A 16,092-nucleotide genomic window follows, 5' to 3' on the forward strand; every position below is an offset into this window, starting at 1 on the left:
CTCTAGGGAGACGTTAGAGCAGCTTCCAGTACCTGAAGTGGCTACGGGAAAGCATGGGAGGGACTTTTTCCAAGGACTTGGAGTGGTAGGACAAGGGGGGATGGCTTTAAATTGTCCGGGGAAGATTTAGATTAGACGTTAAGAGGAAATTCTTAGCGCTGAGGGTGGTGAGACCTTGGCCCAGGTTGCTCAGAGAAGCTGTGGCAGCCCCATCCCTGGAGGTGTTCCAAGGCCAGGTTGGATGGGGCCTTGAGCAGCCTGGTTCAGTGGGAGGTATGCCTGCCTATGCAAGGAGGGTGGAACTAGGTGATCTCTAAGGTCGCTTCCAACCCAAATCATTCTATGGTTCTCCCACCCTGTAAGGTCTGTCAGTGTGTCTGTTCGGTGTGCCCTATGCCCTGCTGGCTCACGGTTTAGCTTGAACAAACAGCTGTAGCTGGGCTTTATCAGGACAGTTGCTCACGCTGAGCATTCAAGACTTTGAATTTAATTTGATTTAGTAATGAGGTGGTGTGGGACAATTTTAGAGCAGTCAGTGTGTGCCTGCACAAGTTACGGAGGTTTTAAACAGCTTTAGAGGAAATGTCACTATTTAAATCCCTGTAGGTGATGGTAAAATCACTTTAAAAAGAGCATTGCTTAAAAATCTTTTTATATTAACATGACCAGGTAAAGTCAGCCTTCCTTTCCCCGCCCCCGAGTGACACAACTGTTAGTAATGTTGATAATGCTCTAAAACGTTGGGCGTGACTGAGTGTGTGGAAATGTAGAGAGGAGGAAACAGCGGGGATAACTGAGGAGCCATCGAAGCTGCATTTATAGAAGCAATGTCAACTCTGCAGTGAAAATGTTAGGTGGTTATGAAAAAAGGCTTATGCAAATGTTACTTCGTGAATGGATGTGGCTGGTATTTCAGTGGAAGGTTCCCTGCGCTCATCCGTTTTGGGACCGTATTTCAAACTTCCAGTCTCTGACTCAGGAAGGAAACAGGTGTAGGGCAGTCGTAGGAAGAAATAAAATCAGCAGGTTGAAGAGGAGCAGTTCTTCTTATTGCATCCTTTCTTTCGTTCTTTCTTTTCAACTTTAGAGCTTACTGAACTTTTGTGTTTAGGGTAGAAAAGCTTCAGGTGGTACTTCGCTCTTTATTTTTTTCTTTCCCTTTTTTTGTTTCTTTACAGCTATTCCTAGAGAAGTGCAGCCTCTGCATTTTATATTTGCCTGGTTTGTAGTCTTAATCCTAGATGAAGTTTCCATTGCAGATATCACACTAGGACTTAAAGCAAAAATATGCAGGGAACAATAGATGGCATCATTTTTTAAAAAAACTCCTGGGTTTTCTGTGGATATATGAGAAATAAGAGCAGAATGCAGAGTGATACGTAACAAATGTAGTGTAGAAGTGCATGCATCCTGAATCATTAGGAAAAATACTTCTAAGAACGTTTTGCAGTGTATGGTCACCTTGTCTCACAAACGTGACTGCTTTGCATGTGGTGTTACTGCCTCTTGAAATTTCTGTTTTAAATTAAGTCACTACAGAAAAGTAATCTTCACTAGCATTTTCATGACATTTAAAAAATACTTCAAGAGCTGTGGGATTCTTTTTTTAAATATAGAAAGGTGCTGTGGTTGGATCCAGGCGTTTCTTCAGGAGTGTGGAGTGTCAGATAATGTTCTTTAATAGGGGAACAAAAACTATTGGCTCAAGAGTTAAAGTTGGTTTTTAGTTTCGTTTCAGTGCTACAAGATGTTGGAAGTTGTGTGCCAGCTGAATTGGTTTAGTTGTGAAGTGTACTTCAAGGTGTGCTTTGTTTGTCTGAGCAGATTGGAAAAGGGCTGACTGTGTTTAGCAGAGCTAAAACATAAAGCACCTCTCCTCAGTGAAGTGTTGGCTGCTCTTGCATGGATACGGCTTTTTCTTGTGGCTTTGTAAAAGCACAAGCATGGGATGACTGTTGCTGTAGCTTATACACAGAAAGGTCATGGTTACTGGATTGGTGAGGTAATGTGTACCAGGAAGCTTGTTTGGGATTTTTATGTTAATTTATTTGTAGAGGCAGGAGAGGTTTAGGCTTTGCAATGCTAACACACAATATAAGTAGACATTTTACTTACCTTGTGAACAGGATACAAACTAAATTGTATGTGGCTTTCCTTTCAGTAAGGGTAATTGAAGTGCGTGTTCTCTTTACTTGTCAGATTTGATAAAAAGCAGGGAAGTTGGCAGAAACATGGTCCTGTTTAGAATACTTCACGAATGCCAGGATGTTGTTTAACTTGTGTTCTGTAGGTTAATATGCTCCTGTGAAAATGTGCCAAACTTTAATGAGTTTCTGTATGGTCAGAAGATAAATTTACATTTTTGGGAGTGGATTTAGGTAGATATTGATAGTGGCAAAGTATCTTCCACCCCATACATGCACGTGCAAACACTGTGCAGACCTGAAAGTGCTAGGTTAGATGAGGCCATTAGCATGGTGATCAGTGGGAAGGGAAGCATATTGTTTAAATTAATCATACGTATTAGCGATCAGGCTGTATCGCTCCCAACTGGAATTTCTTGATTAAAGTGCACTTAACTATTTCAGTTCCTGCCTTGTCTAGCAAGCCCTCAAAAGTGTCAGAAGAAGAATGTTAGCGCTTCGTGCTTCTTAGACCTTTTTGTGATTAAACAGGAAAGGACTTTGCAAAGTGTTGGTGTATGCAGTTCCATAAAATGACTAATCTGAAATAGTTGCACTTCCAAGGTCTGGCTGAATGAAAATCCTTTGAACCAGTGCATCCAAACATAACTGAGGTTTTCTGTGATAACTGATGCTCGGAAACAAATATTTTGCAGTGTATGACCTTGTGCCTTAGGGACTGTTGCCCACTAGAGGGTTCACTGGGAGCTGCTGGAGTTTAGGATTTGCAGTCAGTCTTGCAAAAATACCGATGTGTTTTTTTTCCTCTGGAATCTTTTGATCACTTCTAGTTCAGTGTTTTCATGTTCTTATCCTCAACCCTGGAGGGAGCATCATAGCTTCTTGGTGTCATGTTGGTGGCTCTTAATAAGCAAAGTTGAGGGGAGTGTGAAGTGTGGTCTAAATGCATGTCCTTGGTTTTGAGAATCCCTTTTTTCTAATACAGGAGGAAATGCAGAACTTTAAATTTATTTCCTTTGAGTGGTTTTAATTTTCAGCATCTGTTCTAGAACAGGGAGTGTCAGGGAGAATGGTGCCATGGCTGGCAATGGGGATGGAGGTTTAGCGTGGCAGAGACTGCTGTCCTTCATATCTGAGTGACCGTCATAGTGTAGTTGCAACATACGGAGCACGTGGCAGTGATCATCACTCTGTTGGAATTTTGTCATCTTCAGTTTGCGATGAACAGTTAACTTGTAATTAAAGAGCTGAGTCTGCCATGGAGGTATGCGGTGTTATTCTGGGCACAGAAATTACTGGTATTCACAAAGTTGATGGTAAATTTGTATGGTAAAGATTACAACAGGTCTCCAGCCTTTCAGCAGAAATGAGCATTTTGCCATCGTGCTCCAATGCGTCATCCATCATCAAGGGATTAATCAGGATTTATGTGAGGTGGTCTGAAAAGACCTTTGATGCTGATCTTAAAAAAATCTCAGCAAGGGAGCTCTCTCACCCTTAAAATGTTGAATGTGTTATGATCTTAACTGTTGGTTTGGGAGAACTCTTTCCTCTACTTTGAACTCTAGTTAAAGTAGAGAAACAGGTTAATAATGACTTTAATGTCTTCAGGTTGGCTGGGCCTTGTGGAATGTATTCTGCAGTATTTAGGGACCTGAGAGCCTTTGGGGCTGGGAAATTTCCGGAATACTGACAAATGTTGAGGAGCGCTTCTGCACACAAGGTCTAGAAAAGGGCAGGACTTGGATGTGTTCAAGGGAAGAATGTTCACGCTGGGGAGTCCGTCCTGGGTGACATACCGTTTGGTGTTTTCACTTCTCTACGTTGAAAAATGTTGTTACTGAACACACAGATGATATGATCTTGACAAACTCGGGAAATGGTCAGAAATCAATAGCATTGATTTCAGCCATTTTGGTGTAGATGGGTTCAAATTACTGTGTTTGTAAGTGTTACCTCATGCAGTCAAATAACAGCTGGCTAGGCTGCAGTTCTGTGGGAGAGTTATCTAGGGGTTGTAGTGATTCCTGAATTATTGTGAATCAGCAGCATCACTGTCATGAAAGTTCACTGATCATGCTGGAATATATAAAAGAGCGTTGTAAATGAGGTAATGAAGCAGTTCTTCCATTCTGCTGAGGAGCAGTGGTAGGTCTTCAGCTAGAAGTATCTCGTTCCATTTGTGATACTCATACTTTGGGAACAATATGGCTGGGTAACAGGATCTGTAAAGAGGATATCAAAGCCTGTAAAAGAGGGAACCCCTGAGTGAGGATTGGGAGGGAAAAAGGATTGTTTAGCTCTAGAGTGGTTTTATCCAACTTGTGTTTCTTCGGATATCAGCAGGAGATCTATAAAGCAGCTTAAAAAAAGTTACCTGTGAGTATAACTAGGAGCCAGCTCCAATGTCCTGTCACTGCCTGCAAGCTGTCGTGCTTGGTAGGCGCATCACATCAGTTTTTTCATCATCAGTGCTTTGAATGTAAAAGCCTATAGCTTCAACAGTAAAACTGGAGCAGTTGTGGAGGGGTGGGTTTTCTTTAAAAAATCATAACTATATTTGATCCCAGAATATCATTATCCTTTTTCTGCTGGGATACAGGGTGGTCTGTGGAACTTCCCAAAAACAATACCCCACCACCTACTAAGGCTGCCTTTCAGTCAGGGAATACTGAAGTGCTGGTCTGGAGAAAAGATCTTAAAGTGTATCTGCAAAGAGAGATAGTCAGCTTGCCATGTCCATAGTGGATAAAATAGGTGGTAATGTATTGAACTTGCAGCAGAGCAGGTCAGGTGTTAGGTGCAGTGGCAGGCTTTTAAGATATAACAACCACCAAAACAGATTATAGAGATATCAGCATTCTTCAGCGTATGTTAAACTCTTGATTTACAGCTCCCCAAAAAATATTCCATTGGAGTGGCTGCATAATGGATTCCCATCTGCTGATAACATACTATTTTTTTGTTCTAATACTTATTGAGCCATTTTAGGATTAGTTTTTGGACCCCTACAGACTGAAGATCACTCTACAAATTGATAGAGGGCGACATTGCTTAGTTTATTTTCAAAGACATCTGATGGGAGAGGGTAGAGCTGAAGTCTTAAATCTTGGGAAAAGGGTTTGAAGATTTTGTTTTTCCAAGATGTTTTTGTAGCATTCCCTAGTTTATTGTAGGACACTAGGATGAAAGAGTGATATTGTTTAACTCTTGTCCTGCACAGTGTGCCTGCAGAATAACAGCACAGTAACTCTCTGCAAGATCTAAAGATGAAGCTCAAACCAGCTGGATGTCACTTTGTCATGGACTGGGTCATAGAGAGCTCCAGCAAAACACTGAACATCCAAACAGGATATATCTGCCAGCTGTAGCAAATGATCAGATCACAGGATTAAGGATCATTTGTTCCAAGTGATCAAGACCAAAAAAAATCCCCAAGTTTTCATTATTTGTGCCATTTATTTTATGTCTGAGGCTTTTTTTTTAAACTGAATTGTCTTCAGCGACTTCTCTGCATTGATGTTTCCTAATTAAAGTGTTGAAAATCTTAAGCTAGTGGAATGAAAATCATAGACAATGTAGACTTTCCAGGCTGTGATGCAGGTGTTGTACACATGGTGAAAAGTGCAGAGTGAATGTCTTCTTGTGTCCAAGTCACAGACGAATGTGGAGGTTTTTTTCATATTGTCCTGGTTTTGAGGTAAAATGATTTGGAAATAATCCAAGTGGAGAGAGGGGCAGAGAGGGTATGATCAGTTACAGAGGCTTGGCCTGTTGTCTTGGGCGGGAACTACCTATAAGTGGCATATACCACCCTTCCCAGTTTGTTTTACTGGTCTTGTAGGGCTGGAGTAATGGTATCAAGGGCAAGAAGAATGATATTGTTCAGGAGAGTGGTATTTTGTTTCTCAATGTCCTCCGTTTATTTTGTTGACTCTCAGTTCTCTTTCCTCTTTGCAAGTGACATGGCTTCTACTCTCTTATCCTTCATCTGGAATGCAGATCTGTACTTCCCTGTGCTTGATTTATAGTCTCTCTTGCCATGACATATAAATATTTGATAAGTAGTCTGGTTGCATTTGATGCTTTTTTCCAAAGGAAATATGTTTTTCTCAGCACCAAATGGAATATATTTAAATGTAAACATGCTACAGTAGCAATAGTAACCCTAGTAAAATTCTGGGTTATAAAATACCCTTAAGTGGGAAATACCCATCCCTTTTTTTAAGGTACTGGAGAACCACTCATTTCACCTCAGCTTAGGCCTTGTCTGCATTTCTGGAAAACAGGTGAGCAGGAGGTATGTAGTATGCAGTAGGGATAAGGTTATAATTGCATATTTGCAATTCTTTCCTTATGATGGGGAACATTGTCCTGGTATATGCTACTGAGTGGTGGCAGTGGGGACTTTGTTCCTTAAGGCTTTGGACAGACCATACAGATAGGCTCTCTGCTGCTATTTCATTCTGTCATGAAGTTTTGAGGACGACTGTGGTACCTTTAAAGGCAGCCATGACAAGGTGTTGTGCTTTGTAAGGTTCAGGGCAGAATAGAGCCTTATCTTGACCTTGTACTTTCAAAAGGTCTGTAGATCATAGTGCGCTACAAAATAGATATTTGATGTGGTTTCCTTCAAGAGCTAAAAAGATCTTTGGACTTGATGAAAATTAGCGTAATACCCTGTTCAGTTTTAAAATACCTTATTTTCTAAAATACTGGTGCTGGTTGAAAGTTCAGAACATTGTTGACGTTTAAAGCCTCATCCTGTTTAAATTGTGTTTCTTGGTTTTGTGTCAGTAGTGTCAATAGAAACACTTGCTAATTGAGGGGTATGCAATTCTTGGAATCGTACTCCCTGCAGAAGGGCAGAGCAGTGAGCAGGTTTTAATATTTCAGGTAAATACTGTGGTGCTCTAACATAAGGAGTGCTAAAGACTGTTACATGGGTTTTGGAGGGAAGTGGAATCTTAAGTGGCTCGGGAGAGAAATATAAGCTATGGCAGCATTACCAGTGGCTGCAGAGTATAAAACATCCAGGAATAATTGTTGGTAAGCATAGTATCTAGAAAGTCCGTGCTATAAGGAGTTCAGCTTTTCAAATTTTACATGTTTAAAATGGTCTTGTCTTGGTACTCAGAGTAAACTCACCAAAACCCTCTGGAAGCATTCAGTTGCGATGTATTGTGCTTGCTGGCTGAGGTTCAGAGCTTTATCTTACACAGGCCTCTATAGAGGTAATCCAGATACCTTCTTTTCCAAAATGGGCTTGTCCACAATACAGCTTGCTTCCAAAGACAAGCTTACAGGCTTTGGGGTCTGGTCTCCTCAGTGCAGCTGATACAGTTGTCCCAGTAATGACCTGGCAGCAGAAACCTGAATCAGCTGGGGCTGGAGGGGCAGGCATCAATCAATAGCATTGCTAAAGGTGAAGTTTTTGTCCATGGCATTTTCTTATTCAATGTAGAATCTTCCCTACATCGCAGTCCTAGAAGTCACTTTTCTCTGTGATTTGGTTATGTTACTCCTGGTGGCTCTTTCATTGCTGTTAAGAAAGAAAAAATATCTCCTTACCCAGACCTTGCTGCGTTCTGAATGTCAGTGTTTTTCACAAGACCAGGCAGCTAAGGCTTTATGAGGTATGCAGTTGGGTGGGTGCATTTATTTGTTCTAGAAACTTTGAAGGAGGCAGGATTCGGTCAGTGTGACCTTAGAGAAGTGGAAAGTAAGTAGGTAAATGGACAAGTTGTTTGTGAAGCAGTTTTGTACAAGAGGCCAGCGGGAGAACTGCCAATAGAGGAAGGGGGGTTCAATCCATATGGACATATCTGTATGTATTTTATCTATTTTCTGCTCGTTGAAGTTAGTCATCTGGTTTGCAAAAGCAGGCAGAATATAACAGTTAATATATTTTTCCCCCACCCCCAGCCTGTTACTGTGAAAAAACTTTTGCATGGACAAGCTTCTGACATGTTTTCATCTTGGAATATATGGATAGGCAGTGTTGTTTCTAGAACACAAATCAGTTCTGGTGATTCTGCAAGATGGATTTATATGCTTTAAACTTGAAAAACAAGGTGTTACTCTTTCAATAGTGGCTGGTTTTACAATAACTTCTAATATTTGTGTCTGGATAGGTTTTGATTTGGTACACGATTAACATTTGAATCCATCATTTAGTGTCATAATGTGCTCACATTTCCATAATTCTGTAAAATCTGATATGAATGATACTTGGCATTTTAGATGCTAGAGTTTTTCAGCAGCCATATGCAACTTAAATATTTTTTTCATGGTATTTTTAGTTAATAGAACTGTCTTTTAATTCGAATTATTCATTTGGGTGTTTAGTTGTGTGGTACAGTGGAAAGGAACAGGTAACTATGGCAAATGTGTATTATAGTTGCTCTGGTGCATAATCCCTCCGGTGTGTGAGCACTGACAGTTGTAGGTGCCATTCAAGAACAGCTACATTAGCCTTCTCAAAAGGGAGTCTTATTTCAGTCATGTAGACAACCTGAAGGTGTGTCTAGAGAATTGAGTTAATGGAAGCTGAAAGCAAAATGAAACTAAGTTTGTTTTGTAGGTGAACATGCCCTTAACTGCAAATAAGCTATCTCAGCTTGAGAAGAGGTGGCTCGCCAGCTGCTGACAACTCTATAAGCACTAATGGTGCACTGGTGTCTTTTACAATAAAGCCTAATAATGTACCTGAGGTTGAAGCAAGATTTATAATCACATTATTTTTAAAGAGCTATGTGCCCAAACATGATTATCTTACTCAATAAAATGTTTCTAGTAATAGTAAGACTGAACCACGTGCTGCGTTTTTTGAAAACAGGATAATGAAATTTCATATCTGGCTTATTTATATCCTTAAGAAAATCAGCAGCATGCTTTTGACTCCTCCCTGGTCAGGCTTTAGGCTATGACTTGCTATTTCAGTGAATATGTTGGATGGATCAAAAGTTGTTGGAAAGAGATCATACTTCAGTGAATGCGCATGGTGTTAGTTCTTTATCATAAACTAACATACACCTGGTAAATGACACTCTGCTTTGAAGAACAGCAAGGGGGAAAGGTCTCTTGTGGTTTTAGGCGCATCTGCTTGATTAAATAAGTTTAAAAGTGCTGGACAGAAAGAAAACTGATGAGGGAAGTAAATTCTGTTCTGCCTTATGCATCCATTAAATTGTTGACTATTTTTTCTGAATGCTTTTGCAACCCAGATGGCATCCGATCTTTAGGAATATTACTGAAATCCCAATTGAGTTGGCCAGTTAGAAAAACAAATCTTTACCTTTTTTTTAAGTAAACATGTTCTATTTAGAGAAATACATAGGAATGCAGTGAACTGTAACTGTGGCAAAGATAGACAGATATTGTCCTTGTGACCTTTTACAACTGCTATTGGTTGGTTTAATAAATTTATTAAGAAGTGTAAAAGTTTACTTTTTTGCTGGTTTTCCACTGGAAGCTCCACATCTTTGTGATTTGCTGCTGCAGGAGATGAGCAATTGAAATAATGGAATTAATAGGATTCTAGGTAAACAGCAGAGGTGGAGAACCCTGAGGAGGTATGCAAGGAACATTGAGGCAGAAAAACCATCCAGTAAAATGCGTTTGTTTCAGAAATGTGCACAGTGTGAACAGAGGTGAGAGGCCCCGATTACAGGTGTTCCCAGAGAAGCCATGTGCTGGAATGGCACTGCATGACAGGGAGTCTTTTCTTTCAGGGCAGATTTTGCTTCCTATTTGGCCCCCACAGTTCATGACATGAAGGCAGGAGATGGAAGGGGAAATTAAAGGGAAAATGCAGTGCTGGTATGGCCAATCGATGCGTTTTCTTAGAACTTTTGAAACGTCTTGATCCGTTTCCAATGAGAAGTTTCATAGCTCACTGTCATGATTATCTTAGCTTCTCTCTTTATTGTAATGTCCTGGTCAGTACAGGTCTTTGCATATTTAATACCTCCTTGGTTCCAGTTGTCATGTACGTGTGGAAAACTCAGCTTGGGAATCAAAGCTTTAAAAACCCTCTGGTTCAGAGATGGACTCTGATCAAGTCTATGTCACGAGTAGACCTGAAAGTTTAACAGGAGGGTCAGGACAACTGACAACTAAATTCATTCATTCTGTAACACGGCAAGAACATTCTAGGAATGGAGAGGATGGGGATTTTGTCCTGGACTGCGTACTGTAGTCTGTGCTTCTCCTTCAACCTCAATATGCTTGTGTATTCCTTCATTTTCACATCAGTTTTTTAGTAGTTTAGAGAAATACACAATGAAATCTGTAATTGTAACTTGTTTGTTTGACTCAGTGATGAATATCACTTCTTCCACTTGCATTTTAAATGACATTGTGGAGGATATTTAGGTATGGAACTAAAGTACTTACCAAGGGAAAAAAGTGCTTTTCTAACAACAAAACTTATTAAAAGATATTGCTATGAAATAACAGTTTAATAATTTTTAATGTAACATGTAAAAAATAATTAACCTTTCAAAAAAATCCTTTCAGTTAGAACTGTTAACAAATTGTACCCAACTGCTAATATGGAGTTTAATTTTACTTATAGTTTAATGGTACTTGTATTAGTTACTGAAGACTTCATTTTAATCAGTGAAAGAATATTTTGGGGTAGTTGACAGACAACCTTTTTCTTCACCAAAGCTCATTAATGCAAATTCCATTGTTCTGAACCGAGGTGTGCCTTTCTCAAACGCTTCATTTAGTGATAGCATTATTATTGTTTTCTCTTTTTCTGATTTGTATTTCCAGAAATAATTCAAACTTGAACTCATTTAAAAGCAGAGAGAGAATTAATTACGTTTTCATTGATGAGCACTTTTGTTTGCCTTTTTCCTGGAACTAGGAGTGGCTGCTGGGGGTGATCTTTGTCCTTTCTGTTTTCCCAAGTTAAGCAGAGACCAATTTGACTGAACTATAAATGCAATATGAGAAGAACTGGGAACTTTACCTTCGGGGAGCATATGAGTGTTTGTTCCACACGCTCCTGTGCATGGCCAGAGAAAGGCAGACTCTGCCTCTACTTTGAGGAACCTCTTCACCTCATTAATTACTGAGTAATAGGCAAAGGTCATTTCAATTCGTGTATTAATTAAAAAAAAAGAAACAATGTTAGATATTAGGAAGAAAGCTTGGGAAAAAAACACAAGCTTGCCACTGTACAAATTGGTCTTTGAGCATTTTATGCAGTTTTGGTGAGCTTGTATCTAAAACATACAGTAAAAACTAGGAAAACTTCCTAAGACAAATAGTCTTAGCTTGGAAGAGAGATAACTTCATAGATACGTATATCATGTATAAAATCAGGAGTATAATGAAAAACTGAATAGAATGTAGTTGGGAACTTTGGCAGCAGAAGAAAACCTCCAACTGAATTGAGGCTGACAGTTTTACAGCCACAAATTTACTTTTACACAAAGCACAAGTAAACTCTGCCCTCCCCTACCACTTGGGAGGCAAAAGTGTATTAATGTGTTTAAAAAGAAAGCAACTCAGCGGACTTACATAGAAGCACTGACTGGTAATAAATTATAATACAGACTCTAGCTGAAAAGTCTGAGAACGTATCCTGGGAGCCCTGATGCTACTCACTCTTGTTCTTGTATGTTTTTTTTCCCGTAAGAATTTACTCTAGGTTGTTGTCAGAGAAGGTAATTGAAATACTTTGTGTCTTGCCCCTTACGATTTTGTGATATTACTGTCGTCAGTGGTATGGTAGGTTGTGGAAATGGTCTTAGGTTGAAGATGTGATGTTGGACAGAGTTCAGTGTGTGTATGCGTGTGTGTGAGAGGAGGCTGTAAAACCTAGCACGTGGACTGATCCTATGGACCGAAGGGTTTCAGTAGCAGTACAATTTACAACACTTCATCTAACAGCATGTTTTTTTCTCTAACAAAAAATATTGCATTTTAATGTCATGTACCTTGTTCTTTTTGTGATACTACCTTTGCAGGAAGGCGATGGCCAAAGAGCAGTGTTCATGCCTACTGAAATACAGAGCCAGGTGCAGGCTGTGTCAGCATAGTGTGTACTGGCAGACAGCCTGCAGAACCCTGCCTGTGCCAGGAAACACAGCTTTGGAAGGGTTCAAGTCATGACTTTGAAGATCCTATCTGAAGTATGCCTTCGGTACAATTGGCCAAGAGTTGGAACAGGCTGCCCAGGGAAGTGGTGGAGTCTCCTTCCCTGGAAATGTTCAAAAAACGTTTAGGCGTTGCACATTGGGACATGGTTTATTAGACACAGTGGTGCTGGGCTGACGGTTGAACTTGATCTTAGAGGTCTCTTCCAACCTTAATGATTCTGGGATTCTACCTGAAGAGAAGTGGGTGGAGATGAGTTTAAGCAGCATGCTTTAACTTGCTACAACCTCAGTGCAGGGCCTCCCAGTAACTGACATCCACAAGTGAGATTGTTTCAGAATACAGAAGTATCAAATACTTGTTAAAGGTTGGAGATGATATGGAGATCATTCCTTTAACAAGTGTGAAATTTTCTGATCGTCAATAACTAATTTATGCTACCTGTGCATGCGTGATGTTTGTGAGACTTGGACATCCATCCAAAATACCGTGTCATGGAGTTGCACTAGGCTGTCTGTGTGCTGGCAGATACTGCTCCTTAACAAACTGACCTGGGCACTGTTGCTGTCAGTGATACCAAAATAGCAGGGCAGGAGACCTGAACTTCTACAAGATCTGTTCTAAATTGGTGGTTGGAGTTTCGTGAAGAGTTTAATCTTGGTTTTGATGGTGCTGAAGTATTAAAAGATATCTTGCAGCAATACAAGTTTTGAAAACTGTTAATGTGCTTTCCTTTTCAATTTTCTTTTCCGAAAATTCTGGGAACATTGTTTGTGAAGTGGAACTTGGACATTGTACTTTTGTGGTGGTTTTATTTTTGTTTCATACTCAGACCTGGTTTCTACTTCACAGCTGAATTCTGTCATGCTCATTTATTGAGATACCCTGCAATCCAGAGAACAGTTGTGTGCGGGCTTTGTTCTCTTTAGGTCCATTTTTCACATTGCCATGAATTGTTTTCAGGGTTCATTAAATCAACTTTTTAAACTATTGGTAGAGGTAATAACTCTGTTGGGGTTGGTTCCAAAAAGTATGTTTATTCAGAAAGTAATGAATCTTGTTTAAGTGTAGTCAACTGCATTGTCTTTGCCCCTGGTTTGTCTTCTACTTGCTACTCAAACGTTTGGTAGCAGCCTGGGAAGGTCACATCTGAAGGAGTTCTGTGCCTGTACCGAGTTCAGTGTGATGGAAAGACTGCTCTGTCTGCAGCAGATGTTCCAGCATGTCCCTACCCACACTGAAAAATTACCCTCTAATAAAAACTCTAATAAAAATAAGCAAGTCTTGATAAGTTAGCGCTTGTGTTGCTTGCAGTGTGTGACGCTTACTAGCTTGTGGTATGGGGTGGGATGCTCAGAAAGTTCACAGGTCAGTACTGTGTGTAGCCATGTCCACTCTGGTTTTGCCTCGTCTTAGCTGGTAGTTTGGACTTGGGAGGCTCCTTGTTGTTACTCTGCCTCCAGAAATGTGATCATGGCTCACAGCTTAGGTACGGAAGTGGTTCCCTCTTTCCAAACTCCCCTACACAACAACAACATCCAATTCCAGAAAGAAAAAATGATATGAAAATGAGGAGGTTTGTTAAAGGGAATGACCCAGAGGATAAACAGGTGGTGATTCTTTTACTATTCCCTGTAGTCTTTTTGAGCTTCTATCAAAACAGTCTAAAAAATAAAAGCAAGCAAACAAACAAATGAAATCCACACGCTTAGAGTTAAGAATGGCATAACAACCTCAAAGAAGACTGAAAGATAACAAAAAATGGAAAAGTATCCAAACAAGGAAAAAACCTCTGATAAGTCAAAGGTGAATGCATAATAAGGCATGCCTGAAGGAATCCTGAGAAAAAGCTGATGGCATCAAAACAGACATAAAACTTCTCAGCTGTTTCAGGAGCCTTAGACCTCTGTGTTTGCTGCTGATTAGGTAAGGTGACTCAGGGAAAAAGAGGCCATTGCACTAAACATTGAAGTTTTTTGCTGGTGGTGTTTTCTGTGGATGAGTTAATGGAATACGGAGCATACTACTGTCGCAAGTCTCTTGAGACGGGAGTCTGGCTGTACTGGAGCAGCTGAGGAATGATGTGAGCAGATAGAGGAGATGAGGCATATGGAATGGCCGGGCTTACCTGCAACCCAGAGTCTTCTTATTATTTTAGCAGCAAGTTTTAAAAGAGCTGTGAAATGTGGAATCCTCTTCATCAGCTGCATTCAGTTTCTCCACTCTTCCCTTTATTCTGTTTCAGCCTGTTTGTATTGTAGTTTTGTAAACTGAATCTGGGAAGTGATCACTTGGAAGTAAAAATGCCCTTTTCAGGGACCTTTTTTTTAAAATTAGATTATTCCAGGTTTTGTTCTGATTACAGATAAAATAGATTTTGGCTCCTGTGGTGTAGCTGCTCAATTTCTCCTTCTGTTCCTCTCTCTAGTCACACTTTGTTTATGGTGCTTGTATTGATGGGTTTTTGTTTGTTTTTTATAGTGACTACAGTTCCTGTCTCACCTCTTTGATGGAAGAGGACTATGACCCAGAAGTGAACTCTCCACTGTAGAACAGGAAGATCTTGTGGAATAATTTGTGTCCCTTTAAAAACAGCACCCAGTCTACAAAACATAGAGTAGAAGAGATTATTTTTGGACCTGGCATTTTTTTTGGTTCATGTGACCTATGTCTCAGCATGTAAATGGTGAAAAACGGGGAGATAAGCATTTGTGCCTGCTTTTGAGCGTTAAATTGAACAGTGCTTAGGTCTGTGGAGCATTAACCAAGTTACGTGAAGACCAGAGTATATCCAACATTCATTTTTTTTTAAATAGTATACTTTTTTTAGCAGATGTATGTGATAAAAATGAAGTTTATATTTTAAGATCACTTGGACAGTTGCTTCTTGTTTAGATCTCAGCATTTGGGGGAAACGTTTTTATGTAACATCGTCCTTTTTCCAGTGTCCAGGTTGATCTGCTGCAGATCATGAATTATCCAGCAGACTTGAGTGTATCTGTTCAGTATTAACCATGGTGTTGCTCTGAATGTTGTCATGCAGACTTGACAAACCTTTTTGTAATGTAAAGGCTGATTTCTGTACTACCACGACCAGAGGAAATTTAATGAGGTGAACGGGGTCGTGGCTTTTTTTTTTAATATAAATTACCTTCTTAGGGTTTTTTTTTTGTAGTGAGAGTGCAAAGAGAGGTTAAAATGAGCAGCTGAGGGGGTGAAGGGCACAGTTGGCACGAAGTGCGGCCTCTCGTGCTCTGCTTTGAGACGCACTTTTGCCTCAAGGCTGGCCTTACAGCGTACTGGAGAAGGAAGGAACCCGAAGGTCAGCGAAGCACAGAAACTGAGGACATTGGACTGCAGAGGCCAAACACAGGGTGAGCGGTCATATTTACTTTTTGCTTGTATAGTGCTGCCTTGTTCATAGATAAATTTGAGATGAAAATTCAGCAAAATGGTAAACTGGAGAACCTCCCACAGAAAGGCAGAATTCAGTTATACAGAGCATCAATGGGATTTTTATCATTTTCAGCAGTGGCAATTCCTATGACGTGTTGGAAAGACCAATTCAGTTTCAGATACCTCAATTGAACAGTAGCTGGTCTTCAGATGAACTTCCCTTAAGATACAGATCCTTCAGTCAGCTTGTGTTCTGTTCCTCACCATTTGGTTTGTTAGCTGTGAAAGCAAGTTCAGCATATGATGTTCCCGGGTGTATGGAAATTGGTGGATCTGGATACAGTTTTAAGTTGGGGGTACAGGAGCTGGCATATGGTTGTTTTTCAGGTCCCTGGTCTGCTCTTAGTGCCTCTTAGCATCATCACTGATTTGCTCATAT

General features: G+C 40.2%; 1 protein-coding gene across 1 annotated transcript in view; it reads left to right on the forward strand.

The window, feature by feature from the left end:
* GPBP1L1 (GC-rich promoter binding protein 1 like 1) overlaps positions 1-16,092 on the forward strand; it is a 34,039-nt gene that overhangs the window by 765 nt on the left and 17,182 nt on the right. Inside the window, exon 2 of the mRNA XM_054072877.1 lies at positions 14,739-15,631. The gene's annotated coding sequence lies outside the window, so the exon portion shown is untranslated. The remainder of the gene's footprint in view (positions 1-14,738; positions 15,632-16,092) is intronic.

The sequence above is a fragment of the Cuculus canorus genome, chromosome 8, assembly GCF_017976375.1.
Source record: "Cuculus canorus isolate bCucCan1 chromosome 8, bCucCan1.pri, whole genome shotgun sequence".
Taxonomy (NCBI): Eukaryota; Metazoa; Chordata; class Aves; order Cuculiformes; family Cuculidae; genus Cuculus; species Cuculus canorus.